At 43.2% G+C, this 24,840-nt stretch overlaps 1 long non-coding RNA gene across 1 annotated transcript in view; it reads right to left on the minus strand.

The window, feature by feature from the left end:
• LOC116877280 overlaps positions 1–23,098 on the minus strand; it is a 57,769-nt gene extending 34,671 nt beyond the window's left edge. Inside the window, exon 1 of the long non-coding RNA XR_004384600.1 lies at positions 22,713–23,098. This is a non-coding gene — a long non-coding RNA (uncharacterized LOC116877280). The remainder of the gene's footprint in view (positions 1–22,712) is intronic.
• Between the last annotated feature and the right edge of the window lie 1,742 nt (positions 23,099–24,840).

Here is a 24,840-nt window from a genome sequence, read left to right on the forward strand (position 1 = left end):
GGTGCAGTCCCGTAAACTGTTTCACTTAATTCTGTCTCCAAAATCTCTTTCCCTCCTTTCATTTCCACAGGCAACTGCTCTCATTCAAACCTCCTGGTTTTTAACTTCTATAGAGGACTCTGACCTGATTTCCCCCATTTGCACAAAAGCCTGAGTGAACTTGCGAATGTATGAATCTGATCAAGTCATTCTGTTTCTGAAAGACTTCTTGTGTCCCCATGCCTTTGGGGTAAGGTCTGCTGTTTGGCTTAGCGTTTAAGGCCCTCTGTTGCTGCACCAGCCCGCCTCATGCCCAGGGCCTCCCTATCTATACTCACCCAGAGTGGGCACACTGCCTCACATCCCTTCATGCCTTTCCGTGGGAACTTCCCCTCCATGTGCCTGCCAGGCAGTCCTGATTCGTCCTTGTGATCTCCAGCATCTCCCTTTTCTCCCTGGTCTTTCCAGACAATGCCCACCACCGTGGCTCCACCACTCTACCACCACCCACGGGCGGTGGAGTGACTCTACAGCTTGTATCACTTTTCTCCTCTTGCACTCACCACACTCCCCTGCAATCATTTCTCTCCTTCATTTTCAGGGAAGGAGATATCTCCCTCAAGGGGGAGAGAAGTAGTTCTTGGAGGAGGGGGCTGGGAAAATCTTACTTTTTTTATTATAAAGCACAGATCTGAATACAATTCATAAATATATACACAGAGTACCTGTGGCATTAAAATTTCATGGAGAGCAGGGGAAGATAAGGAAAAAATATCAAAAAAGATTCCTTAGAGCCCAATAATGAAAAATAGGTTGAGAAAAACAGAATTGATTTGTTCATACGTATTATTCACTAACTGGACTGTGAACCTTTTGTGAGTCTCCAGAGCTGATAAAATGTTTTGAATAAAGTTGAATGTTGAAAGCATGTGTACTTAAATGAATTCTCCCAGTAATCCCGTGGGGTAGCATTACTGTCCCTTGAGGGAAGTTAAGGAAACAGGTGCTAAGTGCCCCTCCCCCACCTGCACTACCAAAGTTCCAGAGTTAGTAAGGGCTAAAGTAGAAACATTTTAAATTCAGGACTTCTAGAGTCGAAATCCAATGTTCTCTTATACTTTAGTATAATTCATATAATTTACAAAAAAAAAAACAAAAAACGAAACAGAACAATATGTTTCCCAATTTACCTTCAACATTCAAAAATGCTCTGGCTGGGATAACCTAACCCAGTCTGAGTGCCTAAGAACAAACTTGGAAAATCAAGCCTGTGGTCTTGCAGACTCAAGCAAAGATGCCCCAGCACTTGGCTGGGTTTGGGTGAAGATGGTGGCCTTCTACCCAACTCAGGAGAATTCAGAGTATAACCAGGTATAGCCAACACCTCCCACTTCGTTCATTACCTTGAGCCTTGCAGTTAATCCAATCAAATTAAATTTTTTTAAAAATCCATCCTTAGAACCATCCTACACTGTTGGTGGGAATGCAAGCTGGTGCAACCACTCTAGAAAACAGCATGGAGTTTCCTCAAAAAGTTGGAAATAGAGCTACTCTATGACCCAGCAATTGCACTACTGGGTATTTACCCTGAAGATACAAACGTAGTGATCCAAAGGGGCACGTGCACCTGAATGTTTATAGCAGCAATGTCCACAATAGCCAAACTATGGAAAGAACCTAGATGTCCATCAACAGATGAATGGATAAAGAAGATGTGGTATATATATACAATGGAATACTGTGCAGTCATCAAAAGAAATGAAATCTTGCCATTTGCGACAACATGGATGGAACTAGCGGGTATTATGCTTAGTGAAATAAGTCAATTGGAGAAAGACAACTATCATATGATCTCCCTGATATGAGGAAGTGGAGATGCAATGTGGGGGGTTTGGTGGGTATGAAAAGAATAAATGAAACAAGATGGGATCAGGAGGGAGACAAACCATAAGTGACTCTTAATCTCACAAAACAAACTGAGGGTTGCTGGGGAGGGGGGTAGGGAGAGGGTGGTTGGGTTATGGACATTGGGGAAGGTATGTGCTATGGTGAGTGCTGTGAAGTGTGTAAACTTGGAGATTCACAGACCTGTACCCCTGGGGCTAATAATACATTATATGTTTATAAAAAAAAATTAAAAAAATAAAAAAAAATCCATCCTTAATCCTCTCCTATGTATTGAATTGAGCAGCATAGGGCTACTTTGCCCTTAGGAGATGAGGGTGGTAGAATAAGAAAAGAATACCTACAGTTGTAATGCAGAGTCAACAAGCTGACAATCATGAGAGAGATTTAGGTGACTCTAAGCTAGGAAATGAGCTACAATGGGAAAAAATGAGGACAGGAATGTTATTAATAAAGATGCTTTCCTCGTTGAAAGCAAAGCAAAGCAACGTCTATAAAAATGGTTTATGAGTAAATTTGCTGAAGCAGAAGGAGGTGAGTAGCTCAAACCAGTATTTTATTCTTTCCAAGGTCAAGATGAGGTTTGAAATTGGATTTATGGGTCTGTTTGTTCAATCAGACTCTTCACTTTCCACTTCTGAGCTTATGAGCAGTGAGTAAAAATCCCCACTGAATGACAGTTCATCTGCCTAGGATGAAACCTTTTGCTTTTAAACATAAATACTTCATACCAAAAAAGTGCACTGATCATAAGTGTGCAGTTAATGAATTTGCAAAAAAAAAAAAAAACCCTAAACCCTTGTAACAACCACCCAGATGAAGAAATAGAACATTATTGCATCCAGAAAATGGTCCTGGTTATACCATAGATTAGTTTTGCCCTTTTTGAACTTTAAAGAAGTGGAATCATACCATATATACTCTGCATGTCTGATTTCTTTTGTTCAATAATGTTATCTGTGACATTCATCCAGATTGTTGCAAGTAGCGATAATGTGCTCATTTGCATTGCTGAAAGCATTTCATTGGGTGGATTTACCACATTTATTTACCTCCTCTATTCTTGATGAACATTTGGATTGTTTCCACTTTCTGGTCATTATGTACAGTGCTACTATGAGTATTTTTCCTACATGTCTTTTGATGGGTAGATGTGCCCATATATACTTAGGAATAGAGGTACTAGTTCATCTGGTGTACATGTGTGCAGATTTAGTAGATTTTGCCAAAGACATTTGAAAAGTGGTTGTATTGACTGTATAACAATAGTGTGCAAGAGTTCAAATATTCCAAATCCTCCCCAGTACTTGGTATTGAATGTCTTTTTCATTTTAGCCATTCCAGTATCTGTTTTTGAAGCTCATGATTTCAATTTGCATTTTTCCTGATGACTAATGGAGTTAGACATATGTTTGCTGGCCATTTGGATTTTCTCTTTTGTAAACTACCTTTTCAAGTCTACTGCACATTTTTCTGTTTAGATATCTATCTTTTTCTTATGAATTTGTAGGAGACCTTTATATATTTTGGATACAGGTCTTTTGTCTTGTATATAACTTGCTAATATTTTCTTCCGATGCATGACTTCATTTTTCACTCTTTTAATGGTATCTTTTGATTAATAGGAGTTTTTCTTTTCTTTTCTTTTTTAAGATTTATTTGTTTAGAGAAAGAGGGGAGGGGCAAAGTGAGAAAAGGAGAGAGTCTCAAGCAGACTTCACTGAGCACAGAGTTCAGTGTGGGGCTCAATCTCACGACCCTGAGATCATGACCTGAGCTGAAACCAAGAGTTGGATGCTTAACTGACTGTACCACCCAGGCACACTGAAATTTTTCTTTTTTAATGCCCTGTAACATCACTTTTATGTTTAGTACATCATAAAAATTATAAATGCTATTAATGAAATCTTTACCTTTCCCCTGCTCATGAAAATAATCATCTGATTACATTACTGAGTCTTCCAATCCATGAGCATGATCTATACCTTCCTTTTTTCAGGTCTTCTTCAATTTATCTCAGTAATGTTCTGTATGTTATAGTCTAAAAATTTTGCTCTCTTTTGTTAGGTTTACATTCAACTTTGAGCAAACTCCAAGTACCTGTCTTTCCAGTTCAAGAGACATAAAAATGTAGTCTAAAATATGTGTCCTGAATTCAGAATGTTTTGGTGCAACTGCAGAAAGATAAAAGATGGAATATTAATGAAGTCGTAATTGTGTGATGTAGGCAATGAAAAAAGAGAGAGGCAAGCAACCAAAATGGGTTGAAATTGTTGGCAGAGATGCCTGTCACAGGATGTAAGAAGGTGTGAAATGGGCTTGCGGCATTGAATGGCATTTGCAGAGTGGTATGGAAGGAAGCATTTCAAGAGGGAAACTGGAATGAGTTGAATTCTAGAGGTTAGAATGAACATAGCATGTTAAGGGGCTAATAGGACACTGGTTGATGAAAGTGTTTACTCTGATTGATGAGTAGTGGGAAATTGAGCTGAGAGGCCCTATGAACAACAGAAGGAAGATTTTCCAGTCCATTTCGATGATGGAACTTGGCATCCTGGCCCCTGGAAGGCAGCTCAGCAAGTATTTACCCTTGCTTGACACTAATTGGCAGCCAATTAAGAATTTCCTAATAGTAACTCCCACACTCTCACCCTTGAACCAGACTACCTATCCAAGAAGGCCTCCAATCTAGAAAAGAACTATTTCTTATAGAAATATATTTCTTATAGAATGTATAATCCAGAGCTACTTTCATAGTAACCCAGAGCTCATGGCCCAGCCAGAAAGCTTAGAGTCAGCATCTATCACCAAATGCTTTTGAGAGAGCTAGAGATGTAAAACCCAGTAGTGATTACTAGTCAATGCACACATTCTGTAGCAACAGCTGGACTTCCCAGAAGAAATGGGGCTAGAAGTCAGGATTCAAGTCTTAGATCACTGGTTGGGTTTTTGATGGCCCATTTCCTTCCTAACTTAGGCAAAGTTAAAACCAGCCGACTTAGGGCAGCTCCAGAACACATGGAGGCAGGTCCTCAGGCCTCCTGGGAGCTACTGGAATGAGTAAGGCATGGAGTAACCAATAATGAGTTCAAATGATAAGATTCCTAAATGGGACAGGAGTATGCATTTTGCCAAGATTTATTCTAATTTTGGAACCAAATTGGAAACTTCTGAACGTCATGTTCTATTTGGCTCTGACAAAACACAGCTCTGCATTGCTTTGTGTTTATTTTATCCTTCAAGATCAGAGCATAATTTATTTGTAGTTAGATTTTTGTGTTTAGCACAAACCTCCATTTAGATAGAAAAACAAGCTGATATATTTTTTTTTCTTATATGTCCTTGGGGTGGTGGGGGGGGAGATGTACAATGGAGAAAGATTCCACTAGAAAAATATGCATACCCAATATAGAAAATTTACGCAAACAGAAGCACCCAGAGGAGAAATATTTTATCAAGCCTAAAGTATAATGAGTCCTCAAACTTGGCACAAAACAGTAGAGATTAGATCCAGAAAATCTTCAGGAGTCTCCTACATTTAGGCAGGACTGCATCTTCTCTAGCACCGCCTCCTTGTTAAAATTTCTTACCATATTTAAACAAATATTTTGAGAAGAAATATTATAACTTCCCTTGGAACTATCTTCCCTAACACTTCAACACTATGTCCCAAACATGAGGATGTTTCCCTATCAGTACCTTCAGTGTCCTCTTTATCTCACTTTTCATTTAATCTCAAAAGAATTTTTTGGTATTTATTGGTACAAAACCAAATTCTCCTATAGCTAAAATGCACTAGGGCCTACAATAAAACAAGCGTTGAGAAGAGTTGGGGATGAGATTATATTTATCAGGACTCAGAAGCTCAATATAAAATAAGACTCCCTCCCCTCCCTCCTCCCCAAAAGGAGACTTATTGGCTCAGGTGGCAAGAGCCTTCTCACTGCCTCCAGTTAGAAAGGCCTCAGAGAAGGACTCTGATTGGCTGAACTGAATCATGTGCCCAAGTTTGGACTAATCACTGTGGCTGGACCTGGGTGGTACACCCAAGTGGCATGGACTCGTGGAAAGTGGATTTATTTCCAGGAGAAAGAGGGTTTATAGATGATCCCTTAGGGACATTTATAAACTGACAAATTTGAAAGAGGCAAAAAGAAATGTTTTCACAGTGTATCAGATCTAGTACCTTCGGATTTTGGAGAAAGCATTATTTCTTAAAGATAGATGAGGGTGTTAACAAAAGAGCACTGATGAACCCTGAGACCTGCTCTAGCATGTATAGCTCCTTTCACTGCAGACATCTAATGGGCATCAAGAAGGCCGTATAACATAATGGCTAAGCATATGAATATGCTTAGTCAGATACTAACTGACTCAAATTCAAACCCTTGCAGTGCCAATGGCTAGTTTTGGTATTTGGACAAATTACTCATCCTCTTGAATGAGGAAAGATAAAATTTACCTCTTGGGTTATTGTGAGGATTAAATGAAAAAATACACATAAAATCCTTAGTATAGTGTCCATCATTTAGAGATGAGATCACTAAATATTTAGTCCAGCTATTATTGTTTTCATCATAAGTGATATAATTACTAAGTATTTATTATTATTATTATATACACTATATCATAATATAATATTTAATTATAATTATTATTAAATATTATTATTAATTAGAGTACCCAGGAATTTCAAGGCTGGAGAGGTCCAGGATGGGTAATAGTGATAGTGTTCCATTCTATCATCTTTCTGGAATAAGAAACATCTCTCTATACATCCTCTCCATTTATATCCAACCCCATCCTTTGCCTTAAAGTTATGTAAAATGTCTTTCTTCTACCTTCCATAATTTCTCTTTTTATCCACTGAGGCATGAAACACTAATGGACCTGAGTAGGAAAAGCAGGGTGATGGTGCCCTTGATACTTGTTTTAATCTTTCCAAGAGAGACTTCACAGGTAATTGAAGTCCAGGAAATTACAGTCTTAGGAAGTGTCTGTGCCGTGAGCAACAAAAGATAACTCCTCAGAGAGATATCAAAACAGTTGACCAACTTCTGGAACCAGTTGGCAAAGTTATGTGTAACCGCACAAGATTGCATTGCAAAGGAGAAGCTGTGAGGTCCTCTAGGAAAAATTGGAGTCTTCAAGGCTGCACTTCTACCTTCTCATTAACTCTGTTATATCTTACTTTTCATAAAACTTTCCATTGAAAGTTCCAGAAAGGGAGATGTCTCAAGAGAAGTCCTTTACTTCAGCTGCAGCTGTCAGGGATCCCTGTTGCCTGTAGACTTAGAATTTTTTAATCAGGGAAAAGAGTGTGAGACAGGAAAATATGTTACCATATGAATCTGACTTCCATGCTCTACTGAATGTCCATGGTAGCAGTTACTCGGGATTCAGTCTTTTTTTTTTTTTTTAAAGAAAACGTTTCATAATGTTTTTTCCTTTCTAATTATGAAAGGCAGATAGAATAACACCTTATATTTATATAGAACTGGTCCTTGGAAAGTGCTATAAATAATGTAATTCTTTCTTTCTCCAGAATTCCTTGTGGAAGCAACATATTTTCCTCACACCACTTTTATAGATTATATAGTCTGTCAGAAGCATTATGGGGGCCAGAACCTGGGTTTTCTTTGGACTTAAAATGAGGCATTAGGTTTCCTTTCTATTAGAAAAACAACATTTCTACGCAAAAGAAAGGGGGGAGCTTTTATGCATAGTGCTCAAGGTAATTGCCATGGGAAAGAGCTCAGTTTAAACTTCTTGCTTTTCAACATAATCAAATCATCATTTTCCCATTTTCTTACAAACTTTGTATAATCATAACATTAATAGTATAGATAGTATACAGATATACTATTAATATTAGAGTCTTGTGTTCATAGTAATGTTGTCTTGTTCTGTGAAACTCATGTGTGTCCAAGGTCACAATATATTTCTTCCTGTGGGTTGCAGTGGCTTTTAATTTTTTTCTAATTGAAATGTAATTGACATAAAACATTTTATTGGTTTCAGGTGTACAATATAATGATTCAATATTCGTATATGTTGAGAAATGATGGCCATGGTAAGTCTAGTTAACATCGGTCAACTTACATAGTAATAAAATTATTTTTTCTTGTACTGAGAACATTTAAGATCTACTTACTGTGTCTTAATACAGTAAACATTTATTTATCACTCATGTGACAGTACAGTGTGGGTTCTCCTATTCAGCCCATGATGACTATCCTCCATGTAGTGATTCAGGGACACAGAGCTCTTCCCATTTTGTGGCTTCGCTATCCTCTAGCTTAACGATTCTCAGCCAGTTCTAAGTAGAGGTCAGGAATATGCAACGCACAGGACAGATCCTGCAACAAAGGATTTTCTGGCCCAAAATGTCAGTAGTGCCAAGGCTGAGAAATACTGCCCAAGGGACACATTATCTTCTGTATCCAGCCAGCTAAACAGGGACGTGGAGGAACGGATTAAGATACAACCCCTTTGTAAATGCCTTGACCTAGAAACACTAGTCACATGATTCCCACCTAAATACAAGAGGGACTAAGAATTAGTTCTGGTGGACAGCTGCTTCCAACAACAGCTCTTTTTTGGGGGAGCAAGAATTTTTAGTGAAAAACAAGCTAACTTGTCATAAGGGTCAATGGCAAGATTTGAATTGCATATTTGCCTGGCTACTCACAACACTGTTGAAACATCGCATGAGCTAATAAAGCCAGTAATATATAAATGCAACCCCGAATTTCTCCTTGGGCTCCAGATTTTCTGTCTAATGTCTTGTTTAATATATTATTAGGTGTTACAAACAACACAAAGAGAATTTTTGGTCTTCCCACCAAAATTTTACTTCTCTCTCATCTTTCCTATCTCAGTGAATGATGACACCATGCTCCTCCCCTCCGTCCTACATCTACTTCAGTTGTTCTACAAGTCTTTGGACCTCTATCCCCAAGATCAGTGTCAGCAGGTGCTACCATGGACCACCATTTCTAGCCAGAACAACCACAATAACCTTCTAACTGGCCTCTCTGTAACCTCTCTTTTCCCACCACAGCCTGTTCATTCATATAACCAAAGTGTTCTTTATAAACTATAAAGATTATTTCATACACCTGGTGCCTGATTACTCTTTTGAGTGCCTTGGAACATGCCCCAGTGAGGATCACAGGAGACCCGTTTACTTCACTCCATTGTTCTTCTGGGGTCTACATACCCCCTCTTTACCCTCACAGTTCCCTGAATTTGATACTGGCATTGGTTTGGTGGTTTCTAGATTCACCATGGTCCCTTCTTTGTACCCTTCTAGGAACACAGCATAGTATTGTAAAATGGAGGGTCAACTTGTCAACCTGGGGAAGCTAATTTGTCCAAATCTATGAACCTCACCATAGCCCTCAAAACTCATCAGCATCTGGCCTGTGTCCCGCTCATCTCCTCTCCTGCTGTTCTCCACCTATTCATTTCACTGCAGACCCTCTAAGAGCAGCTCTTGGCCTCAGAGCCTTCATGTGCCCTTTCTCTTGGGAGCACACATGCCTAGATGCTTGCATACCCCCTCCTTCTCATCATTCCAGCCCCAGGTGTTATCTCTTCAAAAGTGAAACTCTGCTGAAATTGCTGTTACCACCCCTCCCCACCTCTCCAAACCCATATCCCACCTGCCTGTTTCAGTGTCTCCAGAACACTTACCACACAGTCTGGAGCTGATTCAAAGCACTCATGTGCTTATATACTATTTGTCTATCCCTGGCCCCAGAATGGCAGCTCCATGAGGACAAGGGCTTTGCCAGTCTTGTCCATCACTGTATCCCTAGTCCTAGAACAGTACCTGGCATGAGGAGGGATTAGTACATACACATAGTCATTGAATCTGCGAGCCAACAGGAGAATAATGGAGCCCTAGAAGAGCAGAAAGTGGCGAGTATCAGGTCTTGCTCCAGCTCTGCCATGGAGCTCGCAGGTTCGCAAATTAGTCTCACGCTCCTCTCCTGTAAACCTGTTGTCTTACCCAGGAAATGGGCTAACCACAAAGGCATCCTAGAAACACAGACTGGAGTATCCTCAGACTTAGCCAAGAATTCTCTCCAGGGTTCGCACACTGGCTGCCACTGGTGGGTCACTTTAGAAACCTTTGTGTACTTTCCCATTAGTGACTTCTTCTTCTTCTTTTTTTTAAGATCTTCTTTATCTATTTGACAGACAGAGATCACAAGTAGGCAGAGAGGCAGGCAGAGAGAGAGGGCGAAGCAGGCTCTCCACTGAGCAGAAAGCCCAGATATGGGGCTCGATCCCAGGACCCCGAGATCATGACCTGGGCTGAAGGCAGAGGCCTAACCCACTGAGCCACCCAGGCACCCCCCATTAGTGACTTCTGACCTGCTGTCCTTCCAGGCCACACACGGAATTGCCAATACTGGGGGAGTGTTGGAGGCCATTCAAGGAAAATCATTATAATTATTATTGTCCTTCCCTCTCCACACTTGACCTAACCTTTTTTAACTTCTTGTCTGGCATGTCTGGGCTGCCCTCTCACCTTCTCTAATGGCCAAGACTGTGCTGTGCTTTTGAAAAATGTCATGGTCCCTAAAACAGATCCTCAGCCTGATGCATCCTTGGAAGGTCCCCTGGGCTGGCCACCTGGCTGCTTCCTGGGGCCCACGTCAGGCTGAGACACTGCTTGGGGTGCACACATAGGTAGCAGCAATCTCCCCCTCGATGTCCTCTTTCATCCCTCTGCACTGTCCTTTACAGACTGACTTCCCCATTCTTTCAACTGACAGCTATTTACTGAGCACTGAACTGGGCTTTAAAATGGATACAAGGAGAGGCGCATTTACTGTGAAGTTGATAAGTCTTAAGCTTGCGAGACCTATGGTCACATGGGTTTTGCAAAATTGGCAGTAGTGAAATATTTTAACTGAAATCAGTTCACACTATCCTTCTGCTCTGACTTCCCCTTCACTCCACTAACCCCTGTGTAGGGTTGCCACAGCATTTTTGGAATTCTGCTGACGTGAAGGTGAGTCGGAGATACATTTGGTTTGGATTTAATGGGATATATTTTTATGGTTCACAGTCACGGCTGCATATAATAGTTACGTTACTGCTATTCAGCTCCATGTAGGATTGCTTTTAAGAAATACTCCGGGAACCCATGACGCCAACCCACCCAGTGTCATGATAGGAAGACACACAGCCAGATGTCCTACGGCGACATAAATGCGTTATGCGGAATCTGGGAATACCTGGGAAATGGAGGATCACCCACGTTTGAGATTACGAAGGCAGAACCTGGTCTGTGGGAATTCCTCCAGTCATTAGACATCTAAAATCGCATACAGGGATTTCAATTCTCACAGACATTTAGTAAAAAAGGAAGTTCTGTCTGTATGCGGGGCACCAACTCTGACAGAAGTAGTACTATAAACAGAAAATATGTCCTTGTGTGAGTTGTTTATACATCCCAACTATTACATTAAAAATTTTTTAAAATGGTTTTGATCAACCATGTTAGAGGAAAGACTTCATTATCCTTCTATTGTTTTTTCTATAAAATTATTGTCGTATAAAGAGGGGATCATATAAAGAGTATGGAGTCAAAAAGGTGTGGGGAAAACAGTATTATTGAGGTATGTCAAGCAGTTATTTCATAGAAACAGTAGGCTGTTGGGGGTTGGAGGGTTGTGATGTTTGTAGTGTTTGTCAGTATTTAAAATTTGTAAATTTATTTCTATTTCTATCCTTAATCTGAATAATATTTGATTTTCTTAAATGCTCCCACAGTTGTTAAGCTAGCTGGGTCGTCTCCTGGATACAGGACCAAAGGAGGTGCTTCTTATTCTTAAGGAGCTTCCAATAGACCTAAAAATAATTCCCAGTAAATTGGACTCCTAACAATCATATTTTTGAGGGAAACAAAGGGGCTAAATTGTGGTATGTGTTACAGGTCAAATTTGGCTACTCTCCTCTTTCCCTTTGGCCTTTGCCATCAAGAGGAAAGCCAGGAAGCATGACAGGGCTAAGCTTTACTTTTGACTCAAGTGTCCTAAGAAGGGAGCTCCTTGTCTTCTAGGGTCAGTCACTCTGAGGGCTGAGGCCAGCAAGTTGGTCCCTGGCAGTCTCCAAATGCAGTCACGTCATAGTGTCAATGAATATTCTCTCTGGAAGCCTGCATCTTTTCTTCCTTCCGTGTTTAGACCACAATGATTATTCAACTGATTTCCAATCCTTCAGTGAATGTTTGACTTGGGGAGCCACTTACGGCAGAATTGGAACTACAAATTGGGTACGAGGCTGCCCAGCCCTACCCTTCAAGCCTACACAGAGCTATTTGCAAAAGATCCCTGCAATGAAGCCAGCTCACCAATCAACTGCCAACTGTGGTTACCATTTCATAAAAGAAAGCAAAGCACATCATGGCTTTCCTACAAAAATTAACCAGAAATGTAAAGGGATTAGAATCTGAACAGTATGTGAAGCAGCCAACAATTAATCATTTACTACAGGGTGGGTGACCTTTTCATTGAAGGTAACAGGTATAATTAAACAGCCTCTTGCTGAGTGGGTGTTGAAACTGAAATTCTCGAGGCCTGACTCATGGCTTTCTACCTGGTTCCTGGCTTCTTCCCTGGCTTCTTCAGACTTGGTTGGGAGGCAGGTTGCCTCCAATAACAAACTCTGGGAAATCCCAGCCTCGGGCCTGCCTCTGAAAACACTGCTGGCGTTTTCCTTTGTCATTTAAAGTTTGTTTGTGTGCTGGGCCAGGAGAAGCCAGCAAGCAGGTACTTGAACTGGGTGGAATGAAAGCCTAGGGATCCAATAGCGCCCTAGACCCATTGCCAAGGCCAAGGGAGGGACAGAGGTCTAATCACAGAAAGTGGCTGCAGCTGCACTCCAAAGCTGTCATTATTGTCTTGCTGGAACCCCTGAAACCTTGTTTATTTCCTGTTTCAAACTTCCAGAGATGTACCACGCAGGACAGTTAGGAAGGGCAGTAAAACCACAACCCAGGGAGGTGGGCTAGCCTTTTGTGTTTCATTTGGGTGGTGCCATATTCGAGATTAGAAAGTCCAAATCCAGCCTGGCCTGGCAACCTCCTTTTGATCCCTGCCTCCAGGACACCCTGCCCCCACATCTCCCCACTCCTGGCCTTCCCTCCCACCCCATGAAACCAGAAACTTAGAAATGATCAAACTGATGACGCTTAGTTCGGAGTCAATGTTTTTCTTAAGTCTGACATCCTCAGAATCTGATGGGGGAGGAGAAGGAAGTGAAACTGTATAGCCTAAATAATTTGTAGTTAAAGCTGAGATTTATGAGGGGAATTACTGCACAGAGCGTGGTTTTGCATGTCTTTGGACCTGGGAGCCAGATTCTCCCCTTTGACTGCCCAGATGTGTCTCTCGTGTCTCTGTGGCACGACCCTTCCAGGGTGAGGGAAAGCTACAAGTGTCCCACAGGCCGGGGGGCCTGGGTCCTGAGAGCCCAAGGAGAATAGCCACGCTGGTGTGTGCGGTAATTAGCAAGTGGCTCCTGAAGATGAAAAAGAAAGACTTTGTGGTGGCAGGGGAGGAAACAGAAGGAAGGAAAGAAGGAACCACAGACTGTGAGAAACACTCCCAGGGAGACAAGGCCTGGGGAATGCAGGATGCGACTTAGACCTTTGGATCTTGTCTGCCGCTGCCCCTTTGACCAAGAGGCAGGCATTCCAGTGGGAACATTTTCCGAGCCACAAGTTGGAGTCAGATTCTACTTAGGTCAGGCCCTGCTAAAATTCATTTTGAGTAGTTTGAAGACTAGAGCAGAAGAAAACTGAAATTCTAGCATCCTTACACACACACACACACACACTGCTTTATGAAGTTACAGGGCAAAGTGAATTAATATAACACACTTAAAACAGAACCTAACACACAGTAGATGCTCTAGAAACATTATTTGATTTGCTGCTTTAACTATGAACAACTATTATTACTATTACTGTGTTGTGACATTGCTTTCAAAGAACATGTAAGTAGGAAATCCCACCCATATTCTTGGTTTTCTCAGTAAGCACACACAAGCTGGCAAAGCAATGAGCTATAGGAGTTGGTGTACCCGGTGGAGGGTAGAGGGGCAGCTGTGGGAAGGGAGGTCAGTGGGAGGCACGCTGAACAGGGGACTAAGCCTAACAGACTGCTCACGTAAAGTGCCTAAGTCCCCACTGTAGGGGAAAGAGAGAGAGGTCAGGATCTGAACCTCACCTGTGAATCATCTAGCTGTGAAAATTACGGAGTACCTCTGGGCCACTGGTTCGTCTTTTACTAATGGATGGGATTAAACCACCATCCAGGGGAGGAGCAGAAGGTTAAGCCACTGCGTGGGGATCAGATGGCTTCTGCCTCTCGCAGTACTGAGAGGGTTATAGTACCTGAAGTTTGTAACAGAGCAAGAGTCATTAGGAAAGAAAGGCAAAATCCACACTGTGGAATGACAGCAAACCAATCTACTCAACACATACAATCGGTTACAATTCATATCCACACCAAATCAGAGGTAAATGATCCTTTGGGCTTTTCTGTCCTCTCTCTGTAAAGGATCTCAGGACTTTATCCAGGTGGGCCTAACCTAAAGGAACACCTGACCTGGTCCTGTCCTGACACCAGGTCAGGGATTAAATTTTTCCTTTTCCTGCCCAGATCCTTTTAGGACTTCCTCCTTGTGTATTCCTTGGCTAGTTGTGGTCTCTGGTCTGCCCCCAAGGGCCCCACCAGTATCCAGCCCATGTTGGTCTGCCTGGAGCCATCTCTTCCATCTAGGACGAGTTTCCAATTACAGCCAATTCTCACTGCTTTTAGTTCAAGATTTAAGAATCATCACCTTTATCATTATAACCATTGCAGGTCCCAAACTCATTTTTTCTCAGTAAAATGGGAATAATATCATAGAGTTGTTAAAAATGGCATTTTTTTATTCAGTTAGCACAATGTTTGCCACCTGTATGTAAAAATATTTTAATGTTATTTACAATCATCACCATCGTCATCTTCATAACTCAATCGTGCTACTCTTTAAATCAGCTCCCAGAGATGCCCTTCAAAATCACCTCTAACAGTTTCCCTTTACACCAGAAGTTGGTTTTATGAATCACCCTGATGTCTGGCAAGGATAAGACAACTTTCAAGTGGAGGGTTACAAAGAAAACAAAACGAAAACAAAAAACAAATTCCCCAATGATGCAAAACTCATTTACTTTACGACTACTTCCTCTGTTCCACTTGAAACCTACTCAAGCGTAGTCTCATTGTTGAATAATTTAAATGCCACTCAGGTAGGAGACTTTAGGGAGTTAACTTATCTCCCAGGGGCCAGCTAGCATATTTATCTTAAATTCGTGATGGAACTAACACAGTCTCATTGTAACATGTTACCATTCTAGTCCTCTTGAGAGCTATTTAAATGCCATGTTTAGGCAGCACGGAGAGGCCCAGATTCAGTTCAGGGGAGGAGGTGGATACTGGTAGAAATCAAGGGCCTTCTGTGGACTGGGTATCCTCAGAGCTAGTTTGTAGATAGGTTACTGCTGGGATCGTGACACCTGGGATTAAATCTCAGACCAGCACACAACAACGCAAAAAAAGGGACAAGCCATTCAGTTGTAATGTAACTGGCCTGGCATGAGGTGGCCTGGATGGCATCTTGCACCGGAGAGAGACCCTGTGCTCCCAGACGGGAGCACTCCTCCGTCTACGGGAAGAAGGGCATTAAGCCCAAGGAGGAGGATTTCCCGGATGTTGCACTGGTCTGCTCGACATCTCCCCTGAGATTAGGCAATTAGCTTTGTTTTGATTCTGCGATCACTGAGAAACCTTCTAATTCTTCCTTCAGTCACCCCAGACACCTTAATTCCCAAAAGGGATGCCCTGGATTATGGGAATGAATATTTCAGTTACTGGAATGGCAGCGGCCATCTTTGTGTAGGAATACATTTGTTTTGCAGCCTTAGACATCCATCGTCCATGAGTTTAGCCTGCTGCAGCCCCTCCAGAACTAGTCAGCTCCGGGCAGACTCGCAAAATAGAGATTCGGCATCAGAAAGCTAAGAATCGAACACTCAGTCAGTCAATGCTTCCTTAGGTTTTGTTGTGCCTCAGCGTCCTCCTCTGTAAAGCAGGGGAAAACAAGGGTGCCTGTTTTGTATGGTGGTTGTGAGGACTCGTGATTTAGTAGATGTAGATTATTTGTATGAATGTGTGTATATGAAATGATTTTACATGTGGAAGAACTCAGAATGGTGTCTGTTATTCATGGCGACCCCATGAGACACTCCCCACCCCGAATACCCTGTAAGAAGCAGCCACCTGATGTCACCCTGCCTTAGACTTTCTTACATGGCCCTCAGAGTACTTAACTCCTCCAGCTGCTGAAAACTAGAGACTTCAAATAAAAGCTACATACAACACGCCCTCATGGGCGTGTGACCTGTGCAGTCACCTGGGGCCTGCTCTTAGTTTAATGCTGGGCTCCTGCCATCTTGAAGTTCTTAGTAATTTTTCACAAAGGAGCCCCACATTTTTATTTTGCACCGGGCCCTCCAAATTATGTAGCTGATCCTATCTCCCTAGGACCAAGGTCTAGCCAAGCGGCCTTGGGAAGGCTATTCCCTTTCCAGATGGCAGTACTCTGGTTCTGTGGATGTTGTGGAGACAATGATGAGAGAAAGGGGATGAACCCAGCCACAGACCCAGGCTTGCCAGTGAGCAGAGTGAAGCCTTCTAGAATGTGTAGCCATGTGTCCTGGATGCTAGCAATAAATTCTTTCTCATGGGTCTCCATAGACTCAAAGAAAATCAAAGAAACTCTGGATGTGCTTCCCATCCCTCTCAGTTCCCCCAAATAACAAACATACTTGGTAATTCAGAGTGGAATGATTTGAATTACTCAGAGATAGCACAGAGAGTACCAGGAGGAGTAGTACCTGGTCACAGCTGAGAAACTGAGAGCACAGTCCTTTGGGCTGGAGCATCCCAGGGGAGACTGTTGCAGGGGAGGGGGGCAATAGGACCGCTTCAGACAAGCAGCCGAAGCCAGGCAACCTCCCAGGGGACATCCGTGTCAACCACAGGAGCGCTATCTGGCCTCCAGCAGTGTGCCCCCATGGGCTGGGACCCTGCACTGGCGTTCATGCAAGACATTGCCTACTCGGGTGGGATTCCCACTAAATTCAGGAATGGGAGTTAGAGGCAGAGGGGTTTGAAGCCACTGTTAGAAACTGTTCCCTCTTTGAGTTTCTAAGTCGAAGGGAGTGGCCCAAGGAGAAAGGATTCTACAAATTCTCAGTCTCACCATTCTGGTATGTATGTACTTTGTTCATTCGATAGTCTGACTTTGACACTGGAAGACGGGACTTGGTAGCCGTAAAATCACTTTTCCATGACCAGGTTCATTCCTACCATCTTCTCACTCTGCATCTGTGACCCTGAAGTGATGATGGAATTTACCAAGAGTCACCAGCAACACAGATGGATGGATGAGCTTTTTGAAATGCTGCCTCGGATCCCCTTTTAGAGAAATCCATCTAAATATCCCATTCCCAATAATTCCTTTCCTTTGAACACTTTGGTTCACTCTGTTCTGATTTTAGAATCTAGAAATGCAGCGCAAGATATTTCTAAGCTGGGAACTTGCCATCCTGTTGCAGGAGTGCAGCAGCAACCCCAGAGGGAAATTTTTCAAGGCTGCAGAGAAAACAAGGGCTGGAAAAATGTTTGTTTATTGCCAACTCTCCCCACAGCCACTTACATAAGAGCTCATGCTGAGACAGGCTGTCCTGCCCAGACCCCAGATCAAGAGTGACGCTCCTTGGGACCACGACAGAAACAATGTGGGAACCACACAGCCACGGCCCGAGACGCAGTCCAGGAAGGAAAACCAAGTGCTGTGTAGCGATTAGCCCTTTCACAATGGCGCGATGGTTTCCTGGGGTGTGTTCAAGCTTGCCTGTTGGGGCACGGTCTGCAGGAGGGGAAAGGCTCTGCGAGTGAGATATGGCTGAAGAATGGGTCCTCGCTTTCCCATTTGGGAGATAAAACAATGCACAAAACTGCGTGCGCTGGAGGGCAGAGTCAAAAGTTCAGCTATCTTCTGACCTCCCAGACCCATTCTGACTTCCAAGCTACATAAATAAACACTATATCCAAAGCTGGGAGCATTTCAAAAGCGTGGACAAAATTGTATAGATTTTGTTCAGCTGTTTACTGCACTATATGTATATTTTTTCTTCACAAAACAAACATGAAAAAGAATGAAGTCTGCCAGGAAAAAAAATGCAAAAGCCTTTTACGGCCTGCCTTCCCCTGTGCTGTTACTGAAAAGCAGATGTGAAGGGCAGGGACGTGGGCCTGTAATCAGTCTCGTGAGGCAGCCCTAAAGCAGTCTAAACTATTCTCGACAGCCTCCCTCTCTCCGAGACGCCATGGCCTCTTTGTGTAGACTGTTCCAGGCTTTCCGTGAATATCAAAAAAACATTTCCCATATGTTTTAACTTAACTTCTGGTTTAAACATGGGCCCATTCATCCTGTTCTTTCCTTAACAGCCTTCGTGAGTAATTGTCCGCTTACTTTGCTGCTTGCCGTTCATACCTGGGTGTACGTTTTTCCTACACCAGACACACCTAACTCAGCGTCTGTCGTCACGAGTAAGGCTGCTGCTTGTGGCATTGGAATGACGAGTGGAAATTAGCACAACCTCACACACGAAGGAGATATGCAGTCAGCATTTTGCTGATGGAGTCATCTCTCTCTTTCTCTCCTTACTTCTGCTACTTTTTCCGCTTCTCTCCCCTCCCCCCTTTTTCTTTTTTTTTCTTCTCTCTCTGCTGCCAAAACATTGTGCTTGCCAGCGAATCTGCTGAGTATTCTCTAAATCTCCGATTTACACCAAACAAGTAACACCATGTCCACAAAAAAGAAAAACACTCATTTTGAGACCCCAACTTTGGCCTGAAACTGTGTGAGTTTGGAGTCATAATTTATTTTAACCAAGCTGAGGTCCAAAAGGAGCAAAGGTAGCGGGACCCCATGCGACACCTGTGGATTCCATCCCACTGGACCTCACACAAAAGAATCTTTCTCACTTGCATGATTTCCTGTCCTTTCTTTCTCCTGACTCTTCCCCAAATCATCATGGACAGGCTGAACTCTGAAACTAATGGTTTCTGATTTGTAGTCCACTTTTCAGCATCTCTAGGAAAGAGCAAGGCTGAGAGAGGCCCTAAATTATTCAGGACTCATCGGCTACAAATGGAAGAAACACATCTTAAACCAACTTAAGCCTAAAAGGGAAATTTATTTGTTCATATAACCAAAACATTAAAAAAGAAAAAAAAGAGAGATGATTGGATTGAGGGATATCCTCAGGACTCTTATTCTCTCTCTTTTTTGCTCTTGCTTGATGCCATTTTCCCAGACTAGATCCTCTATGGAAGTGGCCATGGTCAAAGGTCACCTCCTCATAGACCATGACCTGAGCACATAGGAGTTTCCCCTGCTTCCCTCCCATGGGCTGGGAAAAAAAAATCCAAGATTAGATGTTGACTGGCCCATTCACCAAGGCTAAACACATAAGGTATGTGATCAGCTCTCCTAGGCATGTCTCCCACATGGCCAGGAAGACAGGCTACATCTGTTATCGAAAGCAGGGGGTGGAAATTTCTAGGTAGATTAAACAGCAGGTAAGATAGCATCTGAGGAAAAGAGAGCTCTGTGAAGCCTCCAGGTCTGAGGGCAGATGACTCTTCCCTATCCTTGCAGCCTCATATGTGAGAGTTAAATATGACATATGGTCTAGGGATTCTCGGACACTTTACATGAAGATATAACAACAGTCAACATCCTGCCATTCCAACAGTGAAAAGATGGGGACATTTTGTCTGATTTTCCTACCAACCCCAAGAAGTAATTAGAGATGAAATTTCAGATTCACAAAAAATTGTAGCCTCAGAGAACTGGAGAAGATCTAAGAGAATCTAGATGATTTCCCATCTCTGGCCAGAGCTTTACAAAGTAGGCTGATGATGGGTGGCAAAAGATCTTGTAGAGGGTCTTGCATTTGGTGGGAGGCTGGACAAAGAAACTCTTAAATGTCCTTTAGTCTGTGAGAGCTGTGAGTCTATGAAGCCATCCCAACTAGAAATTGGTTGATTTTTTCCTTAAATCCTTCAGGACATTTTCTCACACCCCCACTCTTACTGATTTGACTGATCAGCAAAGCTTATTGTAGGGAATTCCATCTTGATGTCTCATATAAATATCCACCCTGGAAAAGTAAACCCATAACCTTTAAGCCTGGGAATTTTCAGTTCCTTAGAAACTAGTAACTCTTGCCTTGGTCCTCATCCCATGTAGCCAACATTTATAAGCCTCCTTTTCTATAAATTTTGGCATTTTTAATTCCTTTTCTTTGTGTCTTGACTATATTAACCAGATCACAGCTGAGAAGAAATCCCTGAGGTTGAATACAGAGATCTAGAATATCTTCAAACTAGCTTTTTCTGGTTATAGAGAATTAGAGAAGTCAAGAAAGCAAGAAAAAGAGTTGATCTTTGTTCTCATTTTCCTATCCCCTTCCTGTGATAGGCAGAAAAATAACCCCCAAAGATATTCATGTCCTAATCCCTGGAAACAGTGAATATATTATGTTATGTGACAAAGAGAAGTTCTGGCTGCCTTTAAGCCTGCTTGAAGATAGGAAGATTACCCAGGGGAGCCCAGTGTAATTCCAAGGGTCCTTCGAAGTAGAAGAAGGAGGCAGGAGAGGAAGTGGGGTGAGGCAGTGTGACACATTGCTGGCTTGGAAGACAGGAGAAGGGAGCTATAAGCCAAGGAATTGAGGCAGCTTCTAGCAACTGTAAAGACAAGGAAGCAGATTCTTCTCTGGAAGCTCCAGACAGGAAGGAAGCCCTGCAAACATTTAGATTTTGGTCCCATTAGACCCCTGTTGGACTTCTGAACTGTAGAACAGCAAGATACTAAATTTGGGCTGTCTAAGCCACTAAATTTGGGCATGTTGTTACAGCCACAATAAGGAACTAACACATTTCCTATTTCTTTCACATGTGTCCTGAAGTGTTATGTTCTTTAGGATTCCAAGTGCCGGACTACAGCAAGGCAAGATAGTTCAGCAGAACATCTTTGTTCATATTCAAGGAGAGCAGGCTTGGCTATGACTTTACTTCTGACTTTGGGTAAATCAGTTTCTCTAGTCCTCAGTTTCCACATCTATAAAATAAGGTAGTTTTATTAAACAGCCTCAAGAGCCTCTCTCCCTTGAAGTTCAGAGATTCGATGTCCTTGACCTTTTCTTAATGGTGTCGAGTGTTCTGCAACCCCCTGCCCAACACTCCCCTCACCCTCCTTACCTCCCTCTCACCCTCATCACAGCTCACAGCAGAACATTTGATAAGAAGAGAAGGTCCATGGCTCTTTTGGGTCCTACCCCACAGTGGATGAATGCAGAAGTGGTCATAGTAGGCATAGCAGCTACCCAGTTTCCTACCTGTACTCGGGCAGAAAATATCTGGTGCCAATAACCACCGTGGGGGCTAATGTGCTAGATAATTCCTAAACCCAGCTGATGACAGAGGTCCACCTGAAGGAGGGAAAACTCTGTTAGCCTCCAAGGAGACGTGAGCTTTTGGTAAGGATGTTCAGTGCCTCAGTAGTGGAAAGAAGTAAGGCCTGGAGTGAGCTAGGCATGGTGAATAGACCAGGCTGATAGAAAAGAAGTTTTTGCAGTGGACCTAAAGTCAGAGTGACATATTAAAACCAGATGGTGGGGGACCTTGAGAAATTCTAGGACGAGGATGCGAAGACTGAGGGACCCCCTTAAGACTGCACTGCATTTTGTGCCCTGTCGTATCACAAAGCTCACTTAGTAGAGCCCCAGACATATAATAGATGCTGAACACAACAGGTGCTTAGTATCTGTTGAATGAATAAGTGAAGCATAAATATTTTTTTGAAGAGGACGTTGCCATAACCCGAGATGAATTTAAGGAAGGTAAGTGGGACCTCAGTGTGCAACATGGATCGGAGGGGTCAGGATGGACTGTCTGGATAGCAGTCAAGAGTCTGCCAAACTAAATGAGACGTAAGGGTCAAGCTGGGCCATTGGGCAGTGTGAACTGAAGGGAAGAGACCTGTGTGCCATTCAAACTTTCTCTAAACCAGTCCAGCTGGGAGGATGTCATTTTCATTCATGCAGATCTCCAAGGAAGGAGCCCCCCTCCACCAAACCTCATGAATAAGAACAATGCAATAGCCCAGACAGGCCATCACAAACCGAACAACTTCCTCAGGCAGCAACCTAAGCGTCTATATCCCGCATCTTATTTTTGGTGGAAATGACCACTAATCTCTGCAGAATTATTCTCCCTGTAATCGAAGCCGGCGCTTAGTTCACCCTTTCCTTCCCTTGACTCAGCCACTCTGATTCCCCTAACCACTTTCTAAGGCCCATTCACCGAGTCTTCTGGTTACTTGTGTTCTTCTCCTCTGACTCCTTTCCAATCTCCCTCTCCCTGAAGGCATTTACCTGAATCAGAAGACCAGTTTTGCTCCAGCCACATTCATCTCACAGGCCTGCTTTTTCTCTAAGCAGTTGGCAGGGAGCACAGCTCTGCTCCAGGAGGGGGACCTGGCCTCGTGGGAGCATTGCAGTTATGTCTCAAGCCCAGCCGGCCAAGGATGCAGACTTTCCTGGCCTAGGGGAGCCCCCCCCAGAAATCAACAAGAAGCCCACCTCCAGACAGCGTCTGGCCTCAGATCCCAGAGGAACTCACCGTCATCTTCCTCTTCATCATCCTCTTTAAGCTTTCCTATCTTTGTATCAGGCAAAGCCCATGCCGGCAAGGACAGAAGGGTAATTGATGGCCTTAAAGGGATATCAAAGTGCTATTGAGCAAAACCACAACTCAACAGCCTCGCAGGTGCTTCCTGCAACGGGGAGGGAAAAAAGTGTCTTTAGAAAGCCCTAAATAACTCTAGGCAGGGATGTCAACTTGACAAATGACTCTCAAGAAATAGCCCCGTTGTTCTCTGGTGTGTGATTCATCCCAGGCGGTGCTGGTGTGGGGGGCAAGGCCCAGCCGTGAGTCCCACAGTTGTCACTTGGGGCCGCTCTTCAGCTTGCTTCTCAGGGGAGCTAAGAAGGCACTGTATTGGGTCCCTGGGCCCAGGTCCTTCTGACCTTGTTCTCCAGCGGTTTTATTCCATGAATCCTGGATTTGTGCTGATTTGGAGCAAGCTGCTTTAAGTGGAGGGCAGGCACCACGGAGAGTCTCACTCTCTCTGAGCATTGCGAGGTTTCCCTCCCTTTGATGTTAGCTCCCAGTGCTTCTGGCAATCATAGCAACAAAGACAGGGGCCTCCTCAGGACAGAGACCCCCTTTCATCTCCATGTTCTCAGTTCCTCAAAGAATTGGCTTAAGTGCTTGTCAAATGGTGGACTGAACAAGTGAAAATATCCCAAGTCCAAGAGTCAGGATAGCTAGTTTCTGATCTTGATTCTGACAACAAGTAGCTGGGACTTTGGTCATGTGCTCAAGTTCTCTGTTCCTTCTTATCCTTGTATGTGAAATGAGATGGCAAGCTCTCAAATTCCCTCAAACTCAGACCAGGAGGTCAGAGAAGCCTGCAGGGGCTGGCTAGAGTTTATACTGGGCTTAGGGGAACAAAAAATTCTAATTCACCATTACAATTAACACCAGTTTTTCTGCATACCCAGCAGCAGTGGTAAACAAAAGCACATTGAAAACCCAGGAAAAAGGTGCATAATAATTTCAATTAGTAGGTAGGCCTGGAGGTCCTCTCCAGTGACACTAGATGTAGGTATTGTGAATAGCGAGTGGGCTAGCATGGAGCCACGGACCCACACCTGACATAAATACAGCCCTATCATTTGCCCCAAGTTTATTAGGTGCTCTTCACCGAGGTGTCCCAGCCACCAGACTATGATATGTGTATTCTTTGGCTTATAGTGTTTCTTCTGTGAAACAGCACAGCAAATACATTGCCCAAGGAGGCTATCCTACCAGCAGAGGCGATTTTGTATGTGAGTTACCAAGAGAAGGCTATACAAGATGGGATGTGTGGTTTGTAATGAATCATGGGTATGTTCTAAGGAGACTGGCCAATGTGTCCCAACAGGGGGCCCATTACTCAAAGTGATCATATGATTAATTTCCCCATGGTGGTGGATATGCTCTGGGTTTGAATGTCCTTGGTTTTCATCAATGGAAGCGTTGTTGGTGTCAACAGAAAGCAAGACAAATGTTTTTGAAATCAAGGTCTGGTGGGTGCCTGAGTATGTGCCCTCCTCTGAAGACGGTTGTAATCTTGAGACTGAAGAATTGAGTGAATTGTCTTTTTTATGGAAGGACATTTTAACAACTGTAATGAAGGGTCACAAAAGTTTTCCAAAGTTTTAACAACCCCAGTTTCCCCTCAGGGAATCATTGCAGGTTCTTTTCGACAGATCACTGATGCCCCGTGATCAACCGAGGTTCCTTATGCTGGAGAAGTCAGTTAGTGAGGATTCCAACTTGCCCTTTAACTTCCCGTGCCTTTGGGGAAAGCATCTAGTTACTTTCACACCTTGGCTTGTCTTGGCTTGGCTCGGCTTGGCTTGAGCAGGTGCTATGATCTGACTATGTACTCCACTCCCCCCGCAAATTCATATGTTGAAATCCTGACTTCCAAAGATGCTGGTATTAAAAGGTGGGGCCTTCGGGGCTGCTTTCGGGGCTGCTTAAGTCACGAAAGGGGAGCCTTCATGAATGGCATTAGTGTTCTTATGAAAGAAACCCAACACTCCTTAGCCCCTTCCACCAAGTGAGAATACAATGAGAAGTCTGTGACCCAGAAGAAGGCCTTCACTAGAACCTAACCATGCTGGCACCCTAATCTCAG

This window comes from Lontra canadensis, unplaced genomic scaffold, assembly GCF_010015895.1.
Source record: "Lontra canadensis isolate GAN:19392208 unplaced genomic scaffold, GSC_riverotter_1.0 scaffold51, whole genome shotgun sequence".
Lineage (NCBI taxonomy): Eukaryota > Metazoa > Chordata > Mammalia > Carnivora > Mustelidae > Lontra > Lontra canadensis.